Source organism: Canis lupus, chromosome 20 (assembly GCF_048164855.1).
Source record: "Canis lupus baileyi chromosome 20, mCanLup2.hap1, whole genome shotgun sequence".
Lineage (NCBI taxonomy): Eukaryota > Metazoa > Chordata > Mammalia > Carnivora > Canidae > Canis > Canis lupus.
Genome location: NC_132857.1, coordinates 56,054,924 through 56,082,917, shown reverse-complemented (window position 1 = coordinate 56,082,917; position 27,994 = coordinate 56,054,924). Strand labels below are relative to the sequence as shown.

At 45.6% G+C, this 27,994-nt stretch overlaps 1 protein-coding gene across 2 annotated transcripts in view; it reads right to left on the bottom strand.

Annotated features, from left to right (window-relative positions):
• The window catches only part of LYPD6 (LY6/PLAUR domain containing 6), a 122,099-nt gene extending 112,283 nt beyond the window's left edge, over nucleotides 1-9,816 (bottom strand). Inside the window, exon 1 of one of the 2 annotated variants that reach the window (XM_072789165.1) lies at nucleotides 9,719-9,816. The gene's annotated coding sequence lies outside the window, so the exon portion shown is untranslated. Of the gene's footprint in view, nucleotides 1-8,951; nucleotides 9,078-9,718 lie in introns of those variants that run through there. The other variant, XM_072789162.1, reaches the window with a different exon arrangement.
• Nucleotides 9,817-27,994: the final 18,178 nt, after the last annotated feature.

Here is a 27,994-nt window from a genome sequence, read left to right as displayed (position 1 = left end):
CCCTTGATTTTATAGGTGAAGCAAATGGAGTCCACACAGTGGGTGACTAACTTGCTAAAGGTCACCCAGCTAGTTAATGGCAACCAGTTGAACTGGAGGAAACTAAACATCTTGCCCAAGGTCATGCAACTAGTGGGACAGAATTACAACCCAGGAGAGCCCAGGCCTCTAACCTCTATTGGGCTCCACTTCTCTGCCAATGGAAAATAAACATCATCCTGCGCAAGGACGCAGAGCGCTGTTGATGAAAAGCCGCGCAAACAAAAAAGTAGAGGGTAATAAATGCTAATATTCTAAGTGCAAGGAAGTGTATACATTATCTAAATTGCTTTAATGGCATCAGGAACTAGTATTTCTAGGTGTCTCGATGGAAATTTGAATAATGTGTACATTGGCTAACTGACACAATTCTGTACTGAAAAGGAGAAAAATGACACGAGCATAGTGCAAACTTCATTTCTCCTGCTTTCTACGCATAAAACATTAAGAAATATATTTTTGAAAATGGCCACCCAAAATCCTGCTGCTCTAACACAATACCTAAATTGTTACTCATTTAGAATGCTTAAAGATACTTGTTTTGATAATTCATGTAACAATCTCTCTCTTTTTTTAAAGACTTTATTTATTTATTCATGAGAGACACTGAAAGAGAGGTAGAGACCCAGGCAGAGGGAGAAGCAGGCTCCATGCGGGGAGCCCGATGTGGGACTCGATCCAGGACCCGGGGTCATGCCCTGAGCCAAAGCAAGATGCTCAACCACTGGGCCACCCAGGTGCCCCTCAGGTAACAATCTTGATTTTCTTTTCCATGGCACAGACTGTAGGACGATCCTGGGTTTAAGAACTCTTACACCTGTGGCTTCTGAAAGGTCTACCAAAGAAATGAAGATTCTGCGCCTAGTACTTCTCTCTCCCCTAAGAGCCTATTATGTGGTAATAACTCACGGACACACCTACATGTTTCTTGGACCTATTTTTAATTTTAGCCTGCATGCCATCTTGGCAAGAGGGAGAATGAGGCTGACCAGGTGGGAGGGCAGGGCGTGGACAAGGTTATTACACAGCCTTTGGGCTTATTACTTTCTGCCCAATGCCAACAGATGTTTTCTAGTCCTAGTTTTCCACTTTCGTGAAAAATAATCTTGGCAAACTCACTCTATGTGTTCAACAGTGCATGAGAATCTGACGTGCAGTGTCCATCTAGCTCTTCTTTTGCAGCAACACGATAAGGGTAGAAAAGTTCACAAGGTTACGAGTTATGGTAACTATGACCCCTGGTTGGTAGACTGAGCGAAATCACCTGATCAGAGGGACATCATACTTGGGGTGTCTCTCACTGCCATGATTCTGGCAACTGGGCACATCCCATCTGGAATCCCAAAAGCTTTGTCTAGGCAGCTGTTATAAGACATCGGCTCCCAGGAGCACAGGCCTCTAGGCCAAGATGGTTCCCACATCTGTCCAATGGGGGGTCTCATCTCCTCACACCTGAGCTGTGCTCCATGAACAGATGCAAGGATTCCCACAAAGGAATGCCTGATGGCAAGCTGTGGTTCCCGTCCTACGGTCTTCTGGTTACATGCTGCCATGGGTGACCAGCAGTAGTCCTGCAGTCAGATTAGTGGAACCGAAGGAGCTCTAGTAGGTATGACAGGAATCTTTATTATGTATGACAAGGGTCCCATCCCTTGAGCCTTTTATCCTTCTGGGCAGAGTTCTTTTCTTTCTATCTGTCATCAGATACTAGCCACCTTCCCCGAGTGCTCATTCACCATCCTGCACACTGACCTGATCATTTGAGTGTTCTTATCCTGTCCCTTCATGTCTATCCTTCTGGAGGAATGACAGTAAGAGTTGCATGCAGTTGCATGCAGTGGGGCACCTGGGTGGCTCAGTCGGGTAAGTGTTCCACACTTGGTTTCAGCTCAGGTCACGGTCAGGGCCCTGAGACGGAGACTGTGTTTGAGTTTCTCTCCCTGCCCATCCCCATCCCCGAAACATTGTCAATCCATCAATCAATCAATTTTTAAAAGTATTTTTTTAAAAAAGGGTTGCATGCAGTAACATATATATCAGATTTGATATATAATAACAAGATAAACTTCCTTGTTCTTCCACTAAGATTCTGACAAACCAGATATATTATTATTTTGACCCCAGTAACTTACTGCTGTGAAAGATGTTAGTGAAGAACATACATTGATTCCCGGGTTTCCTCTAGGGATCTAGTGTTGTACTCAATTGTGAATATTTAATAGTTCATGGTATACATTTCTCTCTTGCAAAGATTCTAGCTTAACGGGAAGGGGCAGAGGTCACTGGGATCATACCCATGGTGGGGGCGGGGGGACGTCCAAATCCAGGAAGGAAGGTGGTGATCCCAAGTTCAGGCCTCAGAGAAAGGTAATATCCAAGCCAATGAAAGAAACAAAACCCCCAAAACATAGGGAAAAAATGAAATAAGAGATGGAATCAAGTGATAGGATCCAGATCAAAAGTTGAGAATAAGCCAAAGGCTCCTAGATAGTCAACTCAGGCCATTTTTGTGGCCCAGGAATTAGTTGTATAGTACAAGGAATGTCAGGATGCCTTAGCGATCACAATTAAATTAAGGCTTGAATGAATCATATGACCTCAAAGGATAAAATGGGCCTTGGGATCTCTCATTTAAAATTTCTGTGGGGAAAAAAAATAAATAAATAAATAAATAAAATTTCTGTGGGGGAAATTTTCTGTGCTTCTCCCTCTGCCTCTCTCTCTCTCTCTCTCTCTCTCTCTCTCCCCCCCCCCTCGGGGTCTCTCATGAATAAATAAATAAAATCTTTAAAAAATAATAAATAAAATTTCTGCAAGTTTATTGGGGCTTTCATCTATTTTATTCAATTAAAAACATTCACCAGTATTTACTGGGAGACTGCCATGAACCGACGACATCAAGGCAAGCACTGTGAAGCCCGAAGGGAAAGAAACAGACTTGGTCTCTGCCCTCAGAGGGTGTACAGTCCACAAAATAGCCAGCAATGCTTCCAATCCCTTGGCCCTGTATATCCATCCGGATAGCTATGGTAAAAATGGAATGAATCTCAAGTTCCCAGTTCTTACTACATAAAGGAGAGCACAAGTGTTCATCTTCAGCCACACTTTTTCCTGAAAGCAAATCTAAGGAGAGCATTTACACATGCAACCTTTTATATACAGAGAGTGCAGGGCAAAATGTGCAACTACAGATTTCTAGAAGACCTAGATACGATCATCAAAGCACCCTTTCTTAGTACGACAGCATGAAATCTGAGGTTATAACGCTACATCCTATATTCATAACACTTTTTCTTATAAGAGCAATACATGTTCATTGTAGGGAATTTAGAAAACAATGAAGTAAAAGAGTAAAAGAAGAGTTTTTTAGCAATCTTGGGACACCTGGGGGGCTCAGCGGTTGAGCGTCTGCCTTTGGCTCAGGGCGTGATCCCAGAATCTGAGATCTAGTAACTCATTGGGCTCCCTGGGGGGGCCTGCTTCTCCCTCTGCCTGTGTCTCTACCCCTATCTCTCAGGAATAAATAAATAAATCTTTAAAAAAAGAAAAAACATTAGCAATCCCATACCACCCAGAGATAGTCACTGTTAACATGGTGATGCATTGCTTTCTACCGAGATGGATGAACAGGTAAGTAGAGAGGATTTATATGAACTTACTCAACAACACATTTTCAAAACATGGTATCACAGTTACACAGTCTTATATCCTACTCTCCTCTTAATATTGACTTTAACTTGGCGGACACACTTTTCTTTAGAGGGTTAAGAGCATGTTATCCTGCTCTGTTGACTGCTGATGGGAATAGAATTTAGAACCATCTCCTAGAAATGTGCTTGGGACTGCTTTTCCCAAGTACACTTATCCTCAATCTTCCATTTTGCCTTTAATCTTCTATTATTTTTCTTCCCATTTAGGTTGTCTTTTAAGTTATTCCTATGGTTCAACTTTATCAGCTTGATTTTTACTTACTCATAAGAACTGCATGCCATCTGTGAACATTTATAAAAGTTTAAATAAAACCATCCCCAAACTACTTCCTGGAAGAGCCTATTTGTCCACTCAGAGAAATGTCTGTTTACTTTTAATCTTTGTTTCTTGCTTCTTGGCCAAACAAAAAGGTCATGAATAGGGAGGGAACTGAGATTTGAAATCTGGCTAGGCTTTTTGAAAGTTTAAAAATATCACGTTTTCTGCAACGCCGTAGCCACAAACATATTTCCTCCTTTAACTCCAATCCATTCTTGCCTCATTCTACAAAATATGTTGCACTTGCTGTCATCTGTGTTGACTTTGAACACCCATCTCCCACTTGTCCATGGAGACACGGATCTGGTCTGATGGCTCCAGGGTCCTCCCTTAAACCCTCCTCCTGAGAGGAACCCTAAGGACACCAACCAATGCTCCAGAGAGCTGTCACTTACACACTAAGTTTCTTCAACACACTTGGGCAATGGCCACCTGGTCATAGTGCATCTGCACTTAGGGCATCTGCACCTGGTCTTTATCTGCATCTAATCTGTGGATTAGGTCTGGAATATCCTGGGCACTTACCATTTGCTCTATTTCCTCCAATGTGATTATTGCTCCAGAAAGCCTGGGTGTAAGAATATTACTCAGCAAAAGGTGGAGCCAAGAATTCATTTACACCCTATTCTTTTTTTTTTTTTTTTTCTCTGAGTATATGCTTGGTATAATGTAAGCCACGAGCTTCTACAATTCTCATTTCACAGTATTTAGGAGTCTTTCACTATTGTTTTAGGAATTCGCGGCAAGGATCTTTTCAAATTCATTTTTGGCTCTCTCATTTTTGTGTCCTGAGATGTCACCCTTTGAGAGCTCGATTCAGTTATCTGACCTGTCAAAAATTTCTTTTGCATTACATATATCTAAGTAAGAATTCTTTATTTTTTCCTATGTAATCGGTGTTTCAAATAGCTTGAATACAAGACCTTTTTTTTTTATCATAAGTTCCTATAAAGAAATTCATACACTCCCCACTTTCTTATGGATAATTTAATTTTTAAGTATTTATTTCCATTCTTTTCCTCTTACATGTCTGCACTGAATTGTCTTTTAGAGAACTGATTATGTACTTGATGTCTTTCTTTGGAGTCCTCTCTCCCATTATAACATCAAATTGAATTGAAGTGAAATATATATATTCATCATTACGTGCTCCAATCTGCAGTGCATCTGTGAGGCACTCAGTGAACGTTTCCAGAATGAACAGATGATACCAAGGGCTAACTAGCATGGGGCATTTACTGGGTGTCACGTTCCACGCTAAGCACTGGATATGCATCATCATGTCATTAATTCTCAGGCACTAGACTGCAAACACCCCTGGCAAAGAGTTTGCGCACGTATCCCTAGCACCTCTAGCAGTGCTGGCACTCGGTAGGTGCTCACTGAGACTGCCATACGGAGAAACTGAAAAACTGCATGAGGTAGGTGTCATTACTATTCATGTTTTACACATAAGAAAACCTACGTATCTTCTCATGTGCCTCTCTGAGGCACAGAGAGGTTCAATTAATTTCTGGGGTCCCACAGTTTGTATGTGAAGCCAAGACTTGCTTCCAAAGCCCACGTACTTAACTAGGACTTACTACTCGTAAACTCACTGCCTACCTACATTCAGACAAAATCAATTCTATTCATCTTAACAAATACTATGCAATGCCACAGATAAATATTGTGAGCAATAATTTTCCAAGAAAAGATTTGTAAATGACAGGCTTTTAATAAATAATCAGATAGGCGGATAGATATGTGTGTGCTCCCTATTGCTAACTATGCAAGTAAAACAAGATTCCTAAAAAAAAAAAAAAAAAAAAAAAAAAAAAACAAGATTCCTCCCTAATCAATATCTTCTGTTGCATCTGCACACTAGTTAATGAGGATTTCAGGACTTTTTGATAAATGATGTTTTTTTTTTTTTCCTGAGTGGTTTCCGGGTTTATTTAAGTAATCTGTTTTGTCAACTCTTTTTAACATAAGAATGGCACTAATGAAATAATCATTTATTAAGTCTTCCTTGCAATTGTCTACAGAGGTTATGAGGAGCTTCTGCTTAGAAAGCCAGAGACTTATGTATTTCTGTTCCTGTTACAAACATTTCTGTCACTAGTGGCTCCTTGATTTTCCTGGAACACTACCACTGGGACATCATTCTTCAGGGCTTTGATTACTTGTATATTTAACAACTCATTGATAAAAATAATATACCCCTTTCGAAAAGACTGGTTCCTTAAAAACACTATGGGCTTTCTCCCTAAATCCTTATCAGCCTACATCTTCGGGGGAGTTAAATGATACTTAGCAGAGACCAAATCTTTTTGGGAATGGTACGTAATGGTCCTGAAGCCACGGGCTGAATAGTAAAAAAGAGGTGCAGAAATTAGGAGTAGGAAAACACTGAAAATGTAGCCCACACGAAGGAAGGAAGGGCAGGAGGGAGGAAGGGAGCAAAGGAAGTAAGAAAATAGAAAAAAACTTGACTTGAACTCTACTATTCACCTTGGAAAAATCATAATCTCTAAGATCCTCGGCTATCCTACCTGTAAAATGGGGTGACAAACATGTGACTTCCTCACAGGCACTTTAATGGCAGATCTTGATGTGCCATGTACAGCATGACACAACACATGGCATGGTTTTCTACTTGGCATTAGTTGCCTGTGTTCGGCCCCAATTACGCATTCTATAATATAAACATTCATCTTAAAAAGACTGCCCACAGCCTCAAAATACGGACCCACAAATCCTATCTACCTTTTTTGGTCTGGAAGCATTTCCCATATTCTTAACCCAAAGAACCAACTCGCAGTTTTTAGCCACCTTTGTGTACCTACAGGCTCAGAAAGCTTACTGTGCGCTCTGAGGACCTGGGTTCTGTAAAACCTCTGTTTAAACAAGGAAGCCTCTTTTAAGTCCTGTTTCAGTCCGGTGCCTTTGGTCAAGGTGGAAACTAAAATTGAAAATGGATAGATGTTTTACATTTAAATGGGTTTAACGTAAATGTGCATTAAGCCATTTCATGGACGGGCGCACAAATATCTTTTGCAAACTTGGTACACGTGAGCACATATACAGGAACCGTTCATGTCTCCCAGAGAAATAAGGTGCAGACCCAAAATTTTAAGCAGCTATCCTGAGTCCTCTCACTCGAAAGAAAATATAATGGCTTTAAGGGAATTGCTCTAATGATATCACGGCATCTGCACTGGCTGGCCAGAGCGCAGTGTATGTCACCGTAGTTCAATTTAACAAGAAATAAGCTGCTCCCTGGAGAATCGAAACTCCCTGGTCTCGCACAAAGAAAATTGAATTTTGGAGGTCACTCTTTGGGGTAGGTTACCAGAGGGAGAGGCCGAGCATTCCTGCTGTCATATGCTCCAGGAGGTCGGTGCTTGCCCCCAGCAAATCGCCACCCGAGGTCTGGGCCACCTCGACGCCCTCGGCCCGGAAGGGAGCCCTCGCAGGCCTCCCGGGGAAGGGCCAGGGACAGGTGGACAGGTCCCCCGGGGAAGGGCCAGGGACAGGTCCCCCAGGGAAGGGCCAGGGACAGGTCCTCCGGGGAAGGGCTCAGGGACAGGTCCCCCGGGGAAGGGCCAGGGACAGGTCCCCTGGGGAAGGGCTCAGGGACAGGACCCCGGGGAAGGGCCAGGGCCAGGTCCCCCGGGGAAGGGCCAGGGCCAGGTCCCCCGGGGAAGGGCTCAGGGACAGGACCCCCGGGGAAGGGCCAGGGCCAGGACCCCCGGGGAAGGGCTCAGGGACAGGACCCCCGGGGAAGGGCCAGGGCCAGGACCCCCGGGGAAGGGCTCAGGGACAGGACCCCCGGGGAAGGGCCAGGGCCAGGGCCAAGACCCCCGGGGAAGGGCTCAGGGACAGGACCCCCGGGGAAGGGCCAGGGACAGGTCCCCCGGGGAAGGGCTCAGGGACAGGTCCCCCGGGGAAGGGCCAGGGCCAGGACCCCCGGGGAAGGGCTCAGGGACAGGTCCCCCGGGGAAGGGCTCAGGGACAGGTCCCCCGGGGAAGGGCCAGGGACAGGTGGACAGGTCCCCTGGGGAAGGGCTCAGGGACAGGTCCCCCGGGGAAGGGCTCAGGGACAGGTCCCCCGGGGAAGGGCCAGGGACAGGTCCCCCGGGGAAGGGCTCAGGGACAGGTACCCCGGGGAAGGGCCAGGGACAGGTCCCCCGGGGAAGGGCCAGGGACAGGACCCCCGGGGAAGAGCCAGGGCCAGGACCCCCGGGAAGGGCCAGGGCCAGGGCCACGAAGGGTGGTGGGGTCCTCGCAGGTCCCCCGGGGAGGGCTCAGGGACCGGGACAGGAGGGCGGCGGCGCCCCCCAGGGAGGGCTCAGGGACCCCGGGAGGGTTCAGGGACCGGGACAGGAGGGTGGCGGGGTCCTCGCAGGGCTCTCGGGACCGGCCAGGGAGCGGGACAGCAGGGCGGGGGCCCCGGGCCGGCCCCAGACACAGCGAGTTGTGCGCGGCCCGGTGCGGAGCGGGCTGCGGGCGGGGGCGGGGGCGGGGGCGGCGGGGTCGGAGGTCCAGGCGGCCCGGCCTGAGCGCCCCACGGCCCCGGCCCCGCAGCAACACGTGGGGCGCCGCCCCCGCCCCCCGCCCCTCCGCCCGGAGTTCCTGCGCCGCGTCCGCTCGGCCCGGGGAGCGGCGGGCGACTCCGGGGGCGCCTCCTGCAGCCCCGGGCTGGGCAGCCCCGCGCCCCCGCCCCGCGCACACGCCCCCCAGACCCGCCCCGGCCGCGCGGGACCCGAGCCGCGGGCGGGATGCCGGCCCCGGAGGGCGGCGCGGGCTCGGGGCAGCGGGCGGCTCCGCGGCGGGCGCCCCCCGCCGGCCCACGACGCGCACCGCCGGGCGCCGCCGGCCCCGAGCCCGCCTCTACTCACCCGGGCTGCGCGCGGAGTCCGGCCGCCGGCGCCGACCCGCCGCCCCATCCCACGAACACTGCGGCGCCCCCAGAGTGTGCAATGCGGAGCCCCGCCAGCGCGCAGCCCCGGCCCGGGAGCGCGGGGAGGGAGCCGGGGGGCGGGGCCGGGGCCGGGGGCGGGGCCGGGGCGGGGGAGGGGACCGCGACGGAGGGGCAGGGCGGGAGCGGGGGGCGCTGCGGGGAGGAGGAGCCGGAGGGGCCGCGGGGGAGGGCGGGGGGCGCGCGCCGCTCCCCCCGCCGGGTCCCCGCCGCGCCCCCTCCCCCCGCCTGCCCGCCTGCCCGCCGGCCTCGCGGGCCGCGCTCCAATCAGCGCGGGGGGGCCGAGCCCTCGGCGGGCGGCGCTCGCCCCAGGTCGGGGAGCCCGGCCCCGGCCCGGCCCCGGCCCCGGCCCGGCCCCAGCCCGCGAACTCCTGCCGGCTCGGATGGGCGCGCCGACCTGGACTCGCACACCTGCCGCGAGGCCCGCCCCGGGAGCGGTGTTTGCTCACGTGGCACCGCGCCCTCCGGGGTGCCCCGGGTCCCCGCAGCCCACCCCCGCTCCCGCTCCCGCTCCCGCAGCCCCCCCGGCTCCCGCAGACCCCCCCCCCCGGCTCCCGCTCACCCCCGGACCCCGCAGCCCCCCCCGGTACCCCAGGCCCCCCCGGCGCCCGCTCCCCCCCCGGGTCCCCCGGCCCCCCACCCCGGGTCCCGCTCCCCCCGCCCGGGTCCGCGCAGAAGCCGCAGCACCTGCGAGCCGGGCCGACCCCGACAGGAGAGCGGGCGCCCCGCGGCGGGAGGAAGCGGGGAGGCGGCGGGCACCGGGGCTCCGGGCAGGCGGGACCTCGGGCCGCTGCGGGCCGCGCACCCACGTGGCGCCCCCGCCCCCGCCCCCGCCCCCAGGCTCCCGGGAGGCTCGGAGTTCCCCCCCCCCATGTGAGCCCGGGTCCCCCGGACTAGACGATTGGACCTAAAGCCTCGGAGGGGGAAGGGCGCGGGGCCCCTGCGGGGCCGCGGGTGGGGCGCAGGGCGCGGCGCGGACCGGGAGGCCCCCCTCCTCCTGGGACTTTGTTTTTCAAGCGTCTTCCCAGGTAGGCCCGCTCCGACCCCTCCTGCGCCCGGAATCTACTCCCTCTCAACGAAGAAAGATCTTTCTTAAATTTTTTATTTAAATTCAATCTAATCAGCATATGGCGTATTATTAGTTTCAGAAGAATATAGTGATTCCTCAGTTGCAGACCACACCCAGTGCTCAATACAACTGCCCTCCTTAATGCCCATCACACAGTGACCCCCCACAACTGCCCTCCTTAATGCCCATCACACAGTGACCCCCCACAACTGCCCTCCTTAATGCCCATCACACAGTGACCCCCCACAACTGCCCTCCTTAATGCCCATCACACAATGACCCCCCACAACTGCCCTCCTTAATGCCCATCACACAGTGACCCCCCACAACTGCCCTCCTTAATGCCCATCACACAATGACCCCCCACCTCTCCTCCAAGCAACCCTCAATTTGTTCCCCATACTTAAGACTTGTCTCTTTATCTCTCTCTTTCCGGCTTCTTTTCTTTCCTTTCCCCTATGGTCATCTGGTTTGCTTCTCAAATACCTTTTTTTTTAAACTCCCCTCCCATTCCCTCTGTTTGGAAGGGACTTGGATGAGATAGTTTTGATTAACAGCCCCTGGACTTCAGAACAATTCTCTCTTCTTTAGTTCCTGTGCAGCGGTGTGCGCAGACCCGGTTCCCAGGCAGAAGTACTCAGCTCTCCTGTAGACGCTGCACACGCCCGAGGTGCCTCCCTGCAGGGCTCAGCCCCGGGAGTGAGCTGGACCGGAACGAGTCCGGGAAGCCTGGGAGAGGACCTGGCAACTTACAGTCGGGCACTTCTGACAGCATGTGCTGCGTGTCATCGCTGTCACTCTTTGAGTTTCCAGGGAATTCCTTTTGCAGAGTTCCCGTCCGTGCACCCAGTTCACTTGATTTTTTTACAAAACTGGCTCAGCTCATACTTTAGTCAAAACTTAATATTTGAGTTCAAAATGAAGTTCAGCATATTCCATGCACTTCATGAGACTCTGAGTTGAGTCCCCAGCAGAGATACAATCCTTAGGCTCTCTTTTCAAATTTGTGTTTTTAAAGAATGATAGATATGTCCTTGAAATGTCAGCAGTGGTTATCTCCGTGTGCTAGGAAAATAGATAATTCTTTTTTTTTTTTTTTTTTGGTCTTCTTCCTTATACTTTATTTTCCAAAGAACATGTGATACTTACTAATCAGGAAAAAATTTAAATATGTTAATTCCCAATGCACAATATTCCTCAGGCATCATAAAAGCTAATATATTCAATCTTTCTTCTACTTTACCCTTCGCATTTTATCAATCGCTAAATCCATAACTTCTGTCTCCTGGAATAGTTTTCAGAACTGTCCTCCTCTGTGACTCAAATGCCACTGCAACACCCCTGTCATTTCTTACCGGCTTCAGCCCTAATTCCTCTGCCCCCCAGGCAGTCCCCATACTGCCTCCTCTCTTTAAGGTAATCATGCCACTGAAAACCTTAAAATCTGGGAAGCCTGGGTGGCTCAGTAGGTTGGACTCCTGGTTTCAGCTCCGGTGATGATCTCAGGTGGTGGGGTCAAGCCCTGCATTGAGCTCCGTGCTCAGCGTGGAGTCTGCTTGGGATTCTCTGCCTCTGCCTCTCCCTCACCCTCTCCCTCGGCCCCTCTTCCCCCTCCTGAATGAATGAATGAATGAATGAATGTCAAAAGAAAAAAAAAGAAGCTAATGGGCACCTGGATGGCTCAGTCAGTTAAGCATCTGCCTTCTGCTCACATCATGATCTCAGCATCCTGGGATCAAGTCCCATATCAGGCTCCCTGCTCAGTGGGGAGTCTGCTTCTCTCCCTCTCCCTCTGCCCCTCCCCCTGCTCTCTCTCTCTCTCTTGCTCTCTCACTTTCTCGCTCTCGCTCTCTCAAATATATGGTTTGTTTGTTTTTAAGTTTAAAATCCATGAGTCCCCCAACTCCATTGCTATGAAGTTCACACCCAGCCTCGTTGGCAAGGCCCTTCCTTCGCAGCCTGACCCAGCCTTCCCTGCTGGCCTCATCTCCTGCCGCCCACCCCACTTCTCCACGCAGGATGGTCCTGCCTCCCTGCAACCTTCTGTCCTTCGCACGTGTGTTCTGTGACTTCACATGTCTGCGGCTAAGGCTGTACAGCGTTGGAATGCTGCTCCTCTCTTCCTCCCGTACCCCTTCCCCAGCCCCCAAGCAGGTCTTACCTCTGCTTCAAGACCCATTTCAAATATCACCTTTTTAAAGAAGTCTTCAAAACTGACAGAGGCAGAGTTAGCAGCTCCTCCTCTCTGTACTTCAATAGCAACTACTTTCTTTATCCAACAACTGTTTATGCAACTCCTATTATGTGCCAGCCACAACGAAGCAAACGTGCATCGTATTTACCCTGCTGAAACACACCATGAGAGAGACAAGTCACACAAATAAATGATTGCAAACTGAGATAAGTGTGATGAAACCACTTCGTGTGCAAAAAAAAAAAAAAATGCATGGTTTACTTTGAACATTCGCCAACCATAATTCTTACCACATTGTGTTATAATCTGTTGATTGTCCAAAGTTCTATCTGTGTATTCGTATATTCATCTGTGTAACCCCATCTAGAACACAGTGCCTGGCCCGTAGTACATGCTTAGTAAAACTTTTTAAATAAATGGATGAATAAGTAAGTGGGTATTTAAATCCTCATGGAACATCTTATATAATGTATTTATATGGTATTATTGTATAAGATCTAAAAGACTTTAGTTCTGAGTTTTTAAAATTCATATCATTAGGTCCTTGTCTCATCTTTATAATTTGGTTCTCCCAAAATAAATTACCTAATTTCTTCTCATTTGATGTCACATTTAGAAGCTATAGCTAATGTACTATTTATAGATTAGCTATTCTTGCCAGAAGAAATTTATTCTTTTGTTATAAAGAAAGAATTTATTTGTTATAAACTTAGCTTTTAACATATAAAAATCCAGTTTCAAGATACAAAGCTAAAAGACAAAGCACAATCCATAAAAGAATAAATAAATTGGACTTTGTCAAAATTAAAATGAGGGAATGAAAAGAAAGACTGGGAGAAAATATTCACAAATCATATAGCTGACACGGGACTTGTAGCCAATGTATATGAAGGATTCTCAAAATTCAACAACAACAAAAGCAACCAACCAAATTTTCTAAACAGCCAAAGGATTTAAACAGACATTTTACTAAAGAAGACTTACAGATGACAAGTAACAACCAAAAAGATGTTCAATATCCTCCGTCATTAGTAAAATACTAATTAAACCTCAATGACCTACTGCCATACACTCCATAGAGTGGCTGAAAACACATACACATGCAACCGATAATGCCAAATGCTGATGAGGGACGCAGAGCAACGAGAACGTCCTGCACACTGCTGGTGCGAATGCCACTCTAAACACAGTTTCAAAGTTTTTGTAATTCAATATATCCTTAGCCATATGGCCAATATTCCCGCTCCTAGATATTTACCCAAGTGAAATGAAAGGCCTACGTTCATACAAAAACCTGTTACCAAATTTTTATAGTAATTTTATGATTAAAATCTTTAACAGCCCCAAAGTCCCTCAACTGGAGAATAAATAAAACTGTAGTACATCATGAGAATAGGATATGACTCAGTAATAAAAGGCACAGACTCTGGGTACAAACATCATCTAACTCAACACATCATGTTAAGTGAAGGAAAACAGGCTCAAAAAGCACACTGGGTGGGGATGGCACAGCAGTGAAATAAAAGCACTTTTCATGATGACTGAGACACACAGTTTAAGGTCTAGATGATCTACTTTTGTATGAGGCAGTCATTTACGCCATCGTTATTTCACATTGCTTGTCACACAGAGCTAAGCCTCATTTTCCCTAAAATAATGAGTGCAGAAGGTAATCAATTAATGAAGATTTCACTAAATGTAGTCTTCAAACAAGAAGAAGCTGTGACTTCCTCATTCACTGAAATATCGCCGGTGCCTCACACAACGCCAGCGCACAGAGTGCAGACTCGATAAATATTAGTTAAATAAACAAACAGATAAGAATAAAGATAAAGTTGCAATTTTATAGGAATATAACCCAAAAAAAGGAGTATAACAAAATTTTCCATTCAGATGAGTGTTTTCCACATTCAAAGTAGCTACTTTGGTGCATTACATTTTTCACTCCAGTGACACTGCTCCTATTTCAAATGTATTCCTTTTCTCTTTTCTGCTTATTAAAATATTGCCCTTTCTTTAAGTAAAATTGTTTTCCTTAAATAAATTATTCACTCTTTTTCTTTCTCTCAATGAGCAAACAATAAATTTAACATGTTTTAACATTTTACTCATTTTTCAACATCCCAGTGTCTAATTTATCTTCTTTTCCTCTATCACAAATATCAGAAATTTATAGAACAGGCACACAGTAAAAATAAAAACCCAGATTTTATGCAAAGCTTGAGAGATTTGGGCTCAAAAAACCATCATATTTCCAGATGTATCACTAAAAGTAATTTTCATTTATTGGACACTGATGGTTGACATTAAGCTCTTGAAATATCATTAAAATATTTCTGCTCTAACCAGTTTGCACAGTCAAGTGACTTTTAAAAAATCATTCACAGCTAAACTGCTGTTATGGAATTGATTATAAAGAACTCAGTTTTCTCTAGCAGTTTTTCTACTAGGAAACAGTAATCCTGGCTGCTAGCAGAGACCCCTCAGTTGCTTTAAGACATCAATCAGTTTTATACCTTGTTTCTATCAGGGAACACTTTTTGCATAAACACGAAAAGATCCTACGAGGAATTGATGCTGTAATTTTTCACATAAATAAAGTTGTCTCCTAATGACCATCTGACAATGAAAATACTATAGGTTAAGGAGAGGAAGTTGAGGGAGATGGACAGATATACGTAAACTAAACAAGATATTGTAAAAAATGAATCCAGAGAGGTCTAAAAGTTTCATTACCTTCCTTCCCAGTTTCTATCACTGTATCTGAGATAATCAAGTATTGGCTTAATTTTTGCCTCTGATCTTAATTCTGTATTCGGGGCCAAGAAAAAATGAGAGCTTCTTCGCTCATCCCCATTGCTGATGCCTATAATTCCACGATCAGAGCAAATTTCCTTAGCCAGATGGCAAAGAGGGTTTATCCTGAATTGAGTGCTAATCTTGAACTCTGGTAATGGCTACAGGAAACACTCTTGACAAGGATCATGAGGGCAATCTGATGGGTCCATTAGCAAACCTTTGGTGAAGGAGAGCAATTATCATTTCAGGTTTAGCCATGCGCAGATTGAGGGGCTGCAAACATCCAGATAAGGTTACCCGGAAGGTAGTTGGATATGCAGGCCCCAAACTCATTTTTAAGATTTGTGTATAAAACTTAAACTCTCACCTCTGTCTACTTGTGTCCATAGCAGACATTGTGAACCAGTCATATGCTTGTTCCTTCCGAGCCCACACATGGCCTTGGCACCCTTCTGAGTTCACCACTCCTCGTAGCTACCACCAATAGATAGCTGTTGGAACAAGATATGAAAAAGTATAGGATTAATCTAAGGTCAGCATTCAGTGGGCTAGTACGACAGGACAATAGCTCAGGAAGCTGTTTATGCTCACAAGGGCATTATTCAAGTGACTGGCCATGCTGTCTACGTTGGATAAAGAAAGAAAAAGTCATGGATGGACTTAAAAATGATTTCTTTTTTTCCCTTGTCAATCCCAAGAATTGAGGCCAACACAATGTCCTGTGTTAACCAATTCTTACATCAGGCATACTTTTCTACCCCTAGGTTAAACACTGCTGAGACCAAACAAAAGTAGCCTAACTTTTTGCTCTAGGGACCGCCTGCTCCTGGAAAATAAGACGATGAGCCTATTAAACTGCTTGCATTTCAAGGCTAGCTTCTCATCAGGTGAGTACTTCAAGACTCTCGCCTCACTGTGCCTTCCAAATGTAGTATGTCATTCCCTCTGCCCATTCCAGCCAGTCCCTGCTTTTCAAGACTTGCCTTGAAATCCCAGCCAAGATTCTAAAAACTTCATAAATACCTGTGGAAGTAATTGAAGGTTACCCAGATGAGAACCGTGGCTGTTTATTCACAGCTTGCTATAGCAAGATAGCTAAGCACTGATAGAAGGGCGGTAAAGCTTTATAGTTTAAAAAAAATGGTCGGGGTGCAGGGGAGGCTTTGGGTATGCTCTGATGGGAAGCTGTTGTCATGGAGAAGCTGGGGGTGGGCCAACAAGAAGCAGGGCATCCTATGTGACTAGTTTGAAGAGCACATGTAGCTTTCCGTGCTTGGTCCTGAGCCGGGGAGGTGGGGGAAGAGTTAGGGGAGCTGTCAGTCATTGACCAGTCCTGATCATTTGGGGCTGATTGCTGCAGAGGTTATGGTTTGGCTTCCTGGACTAGCTGCTGCAGAAGTTGTGAGTCAGAGTTCTATGGGTATATATGATCTAGCCATTGGGCATTTGTGTGTTCAGTCTCTCCTACCAGACCCTGATTTTCCAAATTTGAGTCTCTATTGAACTGCCCAGGAAGTGTCCATATTGCAGTAGAGCTAATAAATTTAGCTTTTCTTGATCTACAGGTTTTCCTGGAAGTCTTCTAAAGAGTCAACAGGAACAGTTCATATACGAAATACTGTATGTTGGATGTTGTCATATCTATCTCCTGCTTTTTTCCCAATCTGAGATTCCTTCCAACAAGGAAGCGGGATTTTCCAATAAGATTGTAGCAACACATCTATGTCCAGTGTCCTCTGGGCAGGATCTGACTGTCCCACATTGGGAGATTCTCGAATACCACAGGCTCCTAAGGCCTAACTTCCAGGATCCCAGCAGTTAGTCCTTTCTTTTTGGTGGAAAGGCATAAGGCACAGTCTTGCACGTCTAACACAAAAGTGATCCTTTGCTAGCAGTCTCCATGACAGGTAGATTGGGCTAAGGGAGAGGTGTCATAGGGGTGACCCTGTGAAAGTACTTAGAATAATCAAATCTGTAAATGTTAAAATTCCCTGGAATTCTTTGTTAAAAGAATAGCAGTGGGTTTTGCTGACAGAGCAAATTCATTCATTTTACTAAATATTGAACAAAAAGTGCATCCTAGAAGATGGAAAGACAATGATGAGCAAAACAAAACATAGCTGATGCCATGTTTCATTGAGCTTTCAGTCTAGTGAGAGACAAAGTCTTGATCAAATAATCTAGCACATAAATATGCAATATGAGCGTGTTAACAGGAGAATCGAGGAGGTCTTAAATCCTGAGGTCTCAGGAATCTCAAGGGATTAAATATCAAAATGAGTTGGTCACATAATGCGCCCGAGCAGAAGGTATTCATAAGTAGACATTTAAAAACTCATCAAAAAAGCCTTCGTGGATCTCTGCTTCTAGCTAAGATGGAACCACGGGGATTGAATTTTCCGTCCCACTGGAAACAACCCACAAATTGACAATATCTATATGAAACAATGATTTGCAAGATACTGAACACCTAACAACAAAGCACAGCAACCCCTGAGGGACAGGAAACATTAACCACAACATATTTACTTATTTGCAAGATTTCTCTCTATTGGGGATGGGGGTTATACACGTGGAAAGAAGGGAGAACAGAATGGACACCGAGGCAACTGATTAGATTTTGAGGTGTTGGTAGAAACCCATTTTATTTTTTTTACTATATAAATTCATTTTATAATTCAGATAGATATAGAGAAGGTACACATACATATGGTTGTATGTTTGTTTTTATGTACAGACATAGATCCAGATAAACATATCAATAGAGATGTAGACCTTGCCCCCTCCTTCTATTTGAGGGCCTAGAAGCAATCACTTGGATCACACGCGGCACACGTGTAGGGTGAGAACACTTAGCATCAGAGGTTGATTTCTAAATTCCATTCTGCACCAAAGCACCTGCGGCTCCTTAGTAAAATGACTGGTTCTCAGGCTACGGCACAGAAAGTACATGATGAACCTGGAACATCCTGCTGTGACAGAAAGTACACAGAGGCTCCAAGAATAAGAGGGACATGTCAAAAGGACACAGGAGCCAGATTAAAGGGGCTGCCCCTGGCCTAATCTGGGACAATCTGAACCTTCAAATAAATAATTACAGTAAAACATTATAACCATAAAATCAAAATAAGTAATAATATATAATTTATAATATTGTATATAAATAATATAATGATAAATAAAAATACGACAGTCTCAGTTCAAGCCCCAACTTCCCCACCTTGAACTTCAGCCAGCAGTTTAACTCCTCTGAGTTTTAATTCCTTCCTTAACAAAATGGTGCTGATAGCAATGCGTGCACTGCAGGATCACTGGAAGGATTAAATGAGGTAAGAGATCCGAGAAGCGCTCAAGGCCCAAAGCACCTAAGCAGGTGTTTACCCCTTCTTCCCGGGACTCCCGTCCAAGAAGGGTTCATAGTAGTGTGCGGAGAGCACCCAGCCGAGACTGCATCGCTGCTGGAGGACCTGGCCAGAGCCAGCGCGTGTGCGCGTGTGTGCACGTGTGGATGGTAGGATTGGGGTTGCCGTGCTCCAGGGGCAACCATCATAATGAGGAGCCCTGAAAGCTAAGAGTTAAGAGTCGGTTAAGAATACGCTCATTCAACAAATGAATGAATAAATAAATAAATAATAAATAATAAAAATAAAAATAAGAATACGCTCATTCAGTACGTAGCATGCAAGAGGTGCGAAGTGTGGCCAAGTCTACGAGCATGCCCGCGGCCGGCCGGCGAGGGGGCCAGCCTGGCCAAGACAGGCGGCCTCAGGCCTTCTCCTGCCGAGGCCAACGGGGTGAGCGGAGGTGACGCGTGTACCCCTCCAGCGAACGACTTCTGTCACCGTCCTCTGTGACAGTTCAGAAGGACGGCTCCTGTCCTGCAGCTGGCATCGCTTCCTTTCGCTCTAAGACACAGGACGAGTCTGTACAAGCGAGAGCCTTTTCACTTACTATACTACTTGCTGGATGCAGACATTTATTTTAAAATTTCAGAAAGCAGAGACTGGACTAGGAGAAGCTCCGTAAACGCTCCACGCAGCTTCCCTACCGGAGCCCCGTGTCCGTGTTTCGCTGGAAGAGGCGGTGAGGGCCCCGGCGCGCGGGGAGGGCTGGAGCCGCAGCCTGGGCGCCCGGTGCAGGCCCGGGAAACCTCATCGAGTGCCCCAAGCTCCGCCGTGGTGGGCAGGCGCCTTCTCCCCCAGCTCCTCTCACTCTTCTCAACAATCTCCTCGCTGTCTCACGGGCCGAGCTCACTCCTTTCTCTCCTTGTTCTTGCCCTTCCATCTCAAAGGCCTTTTACTGCTTTTGCAATAAAACCCCTACCTCAATTTCATGGAGCTTCATAAGTTTTGATGAGATGAAGAAAAAGTGATTTGCCAGATTTCCAGAGGGACCTGCCAAGGGTTATTGCTGCTCTGTGGAAGAGTCTGTGGAAGAGAAGGGCGATATCCCGTTTCCAGAAAGTAGGCACCAGGACGGGAGATGTGTGGGGCTTTTGCAAGTGGGACAGAGTGACGGTCAGGCCCTATGAAACCATCAAAGACTGGACCGTGTATCATGTCATCTCTCCCCATGCACTTCCAAATCCCCAAGGATCCAGGTGCGACGGGCTACCTTGGCCTTGCTAACTTTGATGGCACTTGGTTTAAAGATCTTGGGTACTTGGGGCGGGGTGGGTCTTCTCTGCTACCGCCAGTTCCTGGGTTCCTACACTGCTTAATGATAGGCAGACATAACTACAGCTATAAACATGGGGTGAATGTGTGGCTGTCCCTCTGGCCTTGTCTCACCTAGAGCCCCCACAATGTGTGATGGGGACGGGATATGGAGAATGAAGAGGACCACCACATAATTAGTAACTCCCAGAAAAAAATCCTAGGGCTTAGATGGTTGTATATGAAATTCCCTATTAAAGGATCAGGTAATTCTCAAGTAAGCTGGGAAAATGGGAAGTTGAAATTTCACATAATCAACTCCTGATCCTACCATATGGAAGTATTTTAAGACTTAGCCTTTTATTTTTAAAGATTTTATTTATTTATTCATGAGGGACGCAGAGAGAGAGGCAGAGACACAGGCAGAGGGAGAAGTAGGCTCCATGCAGGGAGCCCGACGCGGGACTCAACCTGGATCCCAGGATCACACCCTGGGCCAAAGGCAGGCGCTCAACCCCTGAGCCACCCAGGTGTCCCAGGATTTAGCCTTTTAAATAACAGTGACCTCTGTGAATCTCTTCTTTATCTCCCTCTTTAATACAACTGTTTCCCTGAAACTCCTGAGGAGGCAGAGGTTCAGTTCATAAAATCTTTGTTGTACCCAGCAAACACGGAGGCCTTGGCTTTCTGAGGGCAGTTTATTAAGTCTCTCTTTGGTTCAGCCATTGCAGGTTCTGCTAAAGCATAACTGTCAAATGGTTAAAAAAAAAAAAAAAAAAACATGAACTCTGATGCAAACATAAAATAAGTATGTGTCAAAGACCTTCTTCAACTCATTAGTAATGCAAGTAACCAAAAGAGCACTTGAGAAGTGGGAATGTGTGTGTGTGTGCATGTGTGTACATGCACAATTTAAATATAGAAATATTAGGATAAGGGGCGCCTGGGTGGCTCAGCCAGTTAAATGTCTGCCTTTCACTCAGGTCATGATCCCAGGGTCCTGGGATGCAGCCCTGCTCCGGGCTCCCTGCTCAGCGGGGAGCCTGCATCTCTCTTTCCTCCCACTTGTGCTATGTCAGGCACGATCTCTGTCTCTCAAATAAATAAATAAATAAATAAATAAAATCTTTTAGAAAAAAAGAAATATTAGGATAAGATGGCTGAGCTCATAAAACAAAAACTCAAGGGTTATTTTTTTCCACTGGACAGAAAATCATTCCTCTTTCTACCAGACAAAAATCTACAAGGTAACATGGGACCTTAACCAGTAATAAATACTGAGTGTAAGTAAGTATATTTCCCAAGGTAATCTTTGGGTGGCTTTGCCCTTGTGTGGCACTGAAAGGATATGCTTGTCACACTTTCCTCTTACTCCTAAGTTTCAGCTAATTTTTGCACTATTTCTTGGGGCAAGATGTGCAGCAGTCCTGTGAGCCATGGCAATATGGGTGTTTGCACGCATTCTAGTCCTTTCACCGGAGAGAGTCGCAGCTGGCATCCTCAGCTTCTACCCAAGAAGTTATTACAACTCACCACGATGAGGCTACCTTTTCTCAGAAATAGTACATTTTTAGAACTAGGATTACATTCCATTTGCATAAATCAGGGGAGATAGGCCTCAAGAAACTTATGGTTGAACATGTTTTAAAAATTGTGATTCGGGAGGGACATAGGGGAAAACTGGTTATTTCATCAATTTACCTAGGTCATCCAAAGGATTAAGCAAATAAGCAAAGGCTTATTTTTATAAACCCAAATGAAAACCCTAATGATCTTAAAACGAAGCAACGTAAAGGAGAAAAAAAAATAATTCACATTCTAAGGAGATACTGAAAAATATTAAAGTGCCAGATGGGTGCAAAAAACATAATGAGACCTAGATAAACCCAGAAATTAAAACAGCAATTCCTGGAAAAAATGGCAAGTTGACTAAACGATCTAAAAAGCTCTTCAAATAGGTCATTGTACAGGGACCCAAGACTAGCTCAAGATGCCAATGGATTCACGTATCAGCTATTCCAGGTCTTTCTACAAGATCATCCATTCTATTTTTCTGAATAGATGAAATCCCTTTCTACAGGGCCTCCTGTTCCTCTCACTCTTTTCCTTGCAAATTATGCAAAAACAAATTGAAAATAGAGCAGGGCAAAGCAGTGACAGCTTGTCCCTGGTCCTCTTGGCATCATCGGGGGCAGCTGGAAGGAGGGCTGGCAGCTGGAAACATCTGCTCGCTCACACGTCCACTGAGCGGCTGCTGGCTTCCTCACAGCCTGGTGGCTGGCTACCAAGGGGGCCGTCCCAAGGCAGAGCCAGATGGACGCCCTTGGCGACACCTTCCTTTTGGTAACTCAGCTTCAGGAGTCGTATGACATCCCTTCGGCCGACACCGCCCGGCTCAATGCGAACCACTGGATTCCACTATTTGATGGGAAGTATGTCAAAGAATTTGGGAATATGTTTTAAAGCCACCACAGCAACGATGCCTTGTTATGACCCTTTTTCCATTTAGTATACTATGGTGTGCAACAATGGTGGGACGGTGAGGGCTTAATCTGGAAACCCACGTTTTCCAGTTTGGGGAAATTTTATTGATTTGAAATTTTCTGGGAATCCCTGGATGGCTCAGCAGTTTAGTGCCTGCCTTCGGCCCACAGTGTGGTCCCGGAGTCCTAGGATCGAGTCCCACGTCAGGCTCCCTGCATGGAGCCTGCTTCTCCCTCTGCCTATGTCTCTGCTTCTCTCTCTGCATCTCTCATGAATAAATAAATAAAATCTTAAAAAAAAAAAAAAAGAAATTTTCCTACCCTCTCTCTTGTATGTTCTTTCTTTCCGGTATGCCTATTAGATTTGGGACCTCCTAAATCTATCCCCTAATTTTCATATCTCCTCTATCCAATTCTCCATCTTCTATGTCTCTCTTTGTTCCAGTTTCAAGGAAATCCCTTCAACGCATCTTCCAATCCTTTTTGCATATTTTAAAACTTCTGCTAACCTAGTTTTCATTTCTAAAACTCTTTACTGATTTTATGGTAGCCTGTTTTTGTTACCCAGACACAAGATCTCTCTAAGGATATTTATGAATTTAGCTTCTGATTATAAAAAATTCATGTATACACGAACTTAGAAGACTATGATGAATGCGCCCCCCCCCCCGCCCATGTACTCATCACCTCACTTCTCTGAAGAGCTGAAAGGTAAGCAGAAGCAACGGCTGTCGTGCTGAAGACAAGGACATGGACGTCTACACCCTGACGCTGGAGCTCACCTTTCTCCCGGCTCAGTTATCAGAAGCCTGGTAGACAGGCTACCCCCCTATTGGCTTCCTCGGGTTTCCAGAGCAGAGTAGCACAAATTGGGTGGCTTCAAACAACAGAAACATTTCTTCTCACAGCGCTACATGGTACAAGTCCAAAGTCAAGGTGGCTTTCTAGAGGGTCCCGAAGGAGAATCTGCTCTGTGCCTCTCTCCTGGCTTCTGGTCGCCTGCCCGCAATATTTTCCACTCCTTGGCTTGTTGTGTCCCTCTAATCTCTGCCTCCACCTGGCAACCCCCCCCCCCCCCGCCATATGCCTTCCATCTCCTCTGTCTTCCATAGAAGGACAGGACACCAGTCATTGGATTAAAGCCCACCCTAATCCAGTATGACTGGATTTATAACTAATTGCAAAAACCTATTTCCAAATAAGGTCATATTCTGGGGCTCTAGGGGTCAGGACTTCGACACATCTTTTTTTTTTTTTTTTTTTTTCCAGACAAAATCCAACCCATAACATTCCTTGTTGCGGGAGATCAGCTAATGGGCTTCAATGAACTCTTCCAGACCCCGTGTTTTTCCCAAGTCAAGCAGCACTGGCCCCATTCTTTTCAGCACCTCTCCCCTTAAAATCTAAGTCTTCTGGCAAACATGTTCAGCAGTACTCTATGACTACAGGCACACATGTCAATACATTTCACCTGTGAGTACTCACGTAACAAAAAACACAAAACTTTAAGCATTTCCCAGTGTTCCTAATGCACACATGTCTTTAAAATCTGCCAATCAGGTTTAAGTCTGTCTTACAGCGATTTAGGAAGGTAGTGACCTTCTGCTTTGTCTTTATAAATCAAAGCTGAAACCTGAAGGGAAACCTAGGGTATAGGGTAACCTTTCAGTTACTTAGCAAATTATGTTTTTTGTTAAGTATTATTCCTCATTTTCTCACACAGGCCTATGGGCACACGTCTTCTTGTGGATCTCTTTAATTGTAGCCCTCTGTGCTCTAAGCCGGGAATCGCACATGTGTGCCTGAGCGCGTAGTGGCCTCACACAGATCCCACATCCCTGTTCCCATTTTATAATTAAATGCAGAACCACTGGGTGGGCAGGATCCTGAGCAAATAGCCTTTGAACACGAGCCAAATTTCTACAACTATATTGTGAGCAGCCCTGTGTCTATTGGTAAGTACCCAGTGGCTAAGCTGCTTGATTATATTTCTTCTACAGATGTCACACCTTGTCACCAGCCACCCCCACCTCAGTAAGAACACCCTGCAGGCATTTGTTCCCCTTGAGTAAATGCCACTCTCCACAGAGCCCTTCTACAGGATAAAACATGCTTCTCACAGTCCATTCCTGAATCAATGAGGGGAGCATAAAAAGCATTCTTCTCAGAGGTAAATAGATGATCTAAAGTGTAGAGGATACAAAGTTCTGCATTTTTCCCCACTGGCTGCATCTTATCAAAGTGAAGATTCTTATTGCCAAATCATTAGGAACTGATCGTGCATTAGTTAATTTACTGGAGTGAAAAGAAAAAAAAAAAAAAGGAAGAACTAATAAGTGTTTTGGTCGAAAGAGACAGGAGTCTTTCCATGCAGTGAATGTAGTAAAAAAAAATAATAATAATAAATAAAGCCTAGAAAGACGTGTAATTTTCTGTATTTCTTTGTGCTTTGCCTGGGGCAACACAGCCCCTGTCTTTGAACAAGGTCAGGTGCATTGTGCATGCCCAGGGTTTGAAAAGCATTGAAAGATTCCTGGAGGGGGTGTATCCCCACTAACAAATGGTTCTGTGGGGGAGGAAAAGGGACCCCACACAGGCTGCCCCTTCACTCCCCAAAGGGAGAGGCCTTGCAGGCTCTTAACTAGCTGGGGTGGGTTAACACCTGCTCTAAGAAAGAATGTACCCTCTCTCTGGTCACAGGTAGCTGACTTCCTGATGGGCAGGGCCGGGGGCCCTCCTCAAGGGGAGTTCTTCTCTTCACATATCACTGGAAAGTGGATAGTAGACAACTGTACAATGTTTTCCACGTTGAAAGGTCAGAGGCACTAAACCTCAAAGTGGGTAGCAAAAAAAAAAAACAAATCCTAAAAATGTCAAATATATATGTATTTGTATATGGAATATAGCTATTCATTTTTGTATTTCAACACTACGTGTGAGTATCTAAATATTTTTATTAAGCATCATAGTGTACTTGATGGAGTAATTAAGGAAATTTGAGATGGGTGGAATAAATCAATCTGATACTGAGGCTCTGTGTGTGTGGCTACCAGAGAATGTATCATTTGGGGGATACTTTAATGGTAAGTCATTGTCCTCGTCTTTAAGCAATTAGCCTATTATCTTGGAAAACAGGACATGCACACACAAAACATTCCTAATAAATTAGTAAGTACCGACTTACATAACGTACCACAAGCATTAATAGAAGATGCAAATCCTCAGGCTCTGTCAAGGGGAGAAATAAATAAGAGTCAATCATGGTAGAGGATGTGGATCTTACTCCAAAGACTTGGGGTTGAAAGAAATGTCATTTATTTGCCATTTTGAAATGAATTAATTCAGACTTCTATAAGGATCAAAAGGCAGGGAGTTCACCTTTCTGCTCTGAACACACGGCATTGACAGATGAAATATTTAAAAGACAGGAAGAAAGAGACCCAGACAAAGAGAAAGGAGGGAATGAAACCAGGAAGACCCAATCAAGCTTTGGTACGAGACAGACTCTCCGGGCACCAGACGCAAAAGGAAAATATAAGCTGTGTGTTATCCGGGCTCTGGAAGTAGGCCCGGGTGACTGGGAACTTGGTTCCTGTGGGACAAGGAGTCCTAAACGTGAATGAGACTTGGAGCAGAGCCAGGCTTCCTGTTTGATGCCAGAGGCAGACGGGCTCCTGCTCGACGGGCCTGTGGCTTCAGATGAAGCCGTGCAGCGGGGAGACAAAGGGCGAGGCTAAGCGTTGAAGCCAGGGACCCAGCCGACCGCCTGTCACCCTCTGTAAACAGATCTGTCCCGAGGGGCAGTACGTCCCAAGCTCAATGGTAAAGGCTGCCTCTGGTTTAGGAGCAGGAGAGCTGGGCTGGGTAGAAACAGCCACCAAACTCTCAAGGAGGGAAAAGTTCGGAGGGGATACTTGAAATGAGCTTTCAAACCAAAATTCCAAAACACAGGAAAAAGCACTAATTGCTCAAAGGACAGCCGATAAACAAAAGACACGGAAGGAACGATTCACTCCAACTGAAATTCATTTCAGAGAACAGTCTGAAAGGATGCCAACATCGATTTGTTGAGGTTGTTCAAAGAGGCATTTATGATCAAAGAAATACATATGGAACAGAAATAGGCAGAAACGAAACGAAAATGAAACAAATCACGTCCTGAGTTCCTACATTGGTAGAAGGGCTGGAAATCCAACCTCTGTCATAATTAGACTTCATCACCAACCTATGACGCGGCGATACATCTTTAAGGCTTCCACAGCATTATAAGACAGATGGAAGATCTCCATCATCATTAGTCGTCCTGGTCGTTGCTAATACCCTCACTGTCCAGGCCCCGAGAGTTCCCCATTTTTTCAAGAGACAAAACCAGGCAGGACCAGGGGGAACGATGCTTGCCCTGGTCATACAGGGCTGTTTTGTTAACAGAAAAAAAAACCCAGCTCTTTCTTCTGCTTAATTTGGGTTTAGTGCCCTCCTCCTTTTCTAGTTTCTTAGAAATTACAGTCATGGATTTGAGATCTTTCTTCTTTTCTACTGTAGGGGGGTTACTGCTACACATTTCTTCTCAAGTCCTACTTTGGTAATAATCTCACAAATTTGAATATGTTTTGTTTTCATTTTCATTCAGGATAAAATACTTTCTAATTTCCCTTTGGAATTCTTCTTTGACCTATGGGTAATGTAGAAATGTGTTATTATTTTCCAAATATTTGGAAATTGTCCAGCTATCATCCTGTTATTGATTTCTACTTTAATTCCTTTGTGGTCAGAGAACACACTGTATATGACTTGAATCCTTTTTAATTTATTGAGACTTGTTTTATAGCCCAGAATATGGTCTCTGCGCCCTTGAGAAGACTGTGTATTCTGTTGTAGATGAATGGAATGTTCTAATAAATGCCAGTCAAGTCAAGTGGATTGGGAGTGGTGTTCAAGTGTGCTTGCTGATTTTCTGCGCACTTGATCTATCAATTATTGAGAAAACGGTGGTGAAATCTGCAACCATAATTGTGGGTTTTGTTTATTTCATCTTGCAGATCTGTCAGCTTTGGCTTCCTGCATTTTGCAGCTCTGTTATTAGATGTATAAATGTCTACGATTGATATATTCTCTTGTTGAATTGACCCTTTTATCATTTTGAAATGGACTTTTTTTTAATCCTTGGTAATATTCTGTATTGTGATATCAACTTTGTCTAATATTAACACAGCCAATCCAACTTTCTTTTACTTCATATTAACATGCCGTATCTTTTTTCAACCTTTTACTTTTAACCTATTGTCTTTATACTTAAAATCATTTTCTTACAAATAGCATATAGTTGGGCCTTGCTTGTTTTATCCAGTGACCATTTCTGCATTTAAAATAAAATGTTTAGCTTATTTTTATTCAAGGTGATGATTGATAATGCTTATGTTTAAAATCTTATTGTTTGTTTTCTATTGTCCTTTTTTCCTCTTTTTCTGCCTTCTTTTGGATTACTCTTTATGATCCCACTTTATTTCCCATGTTCATTTATTTAAATATATGTTACATTTTTTAGGAAGTTTTTTTAGGGTTTGCAGTATATGTCTTTAACTTTCAAAATCTACCTTGAATTGCTAGATTACCATTTCACATATGAGAAGCTTAAAAACAGCATAGTTTCAAATCTTCCCCTTCCAGGTTCTGTGCTCTTGCAGTTGCACATTGTGCTTCTGTATGCCTTTAAACCCCCACATTATATTATTAATACTCTGTTTAAATAATCAATTATTTAAT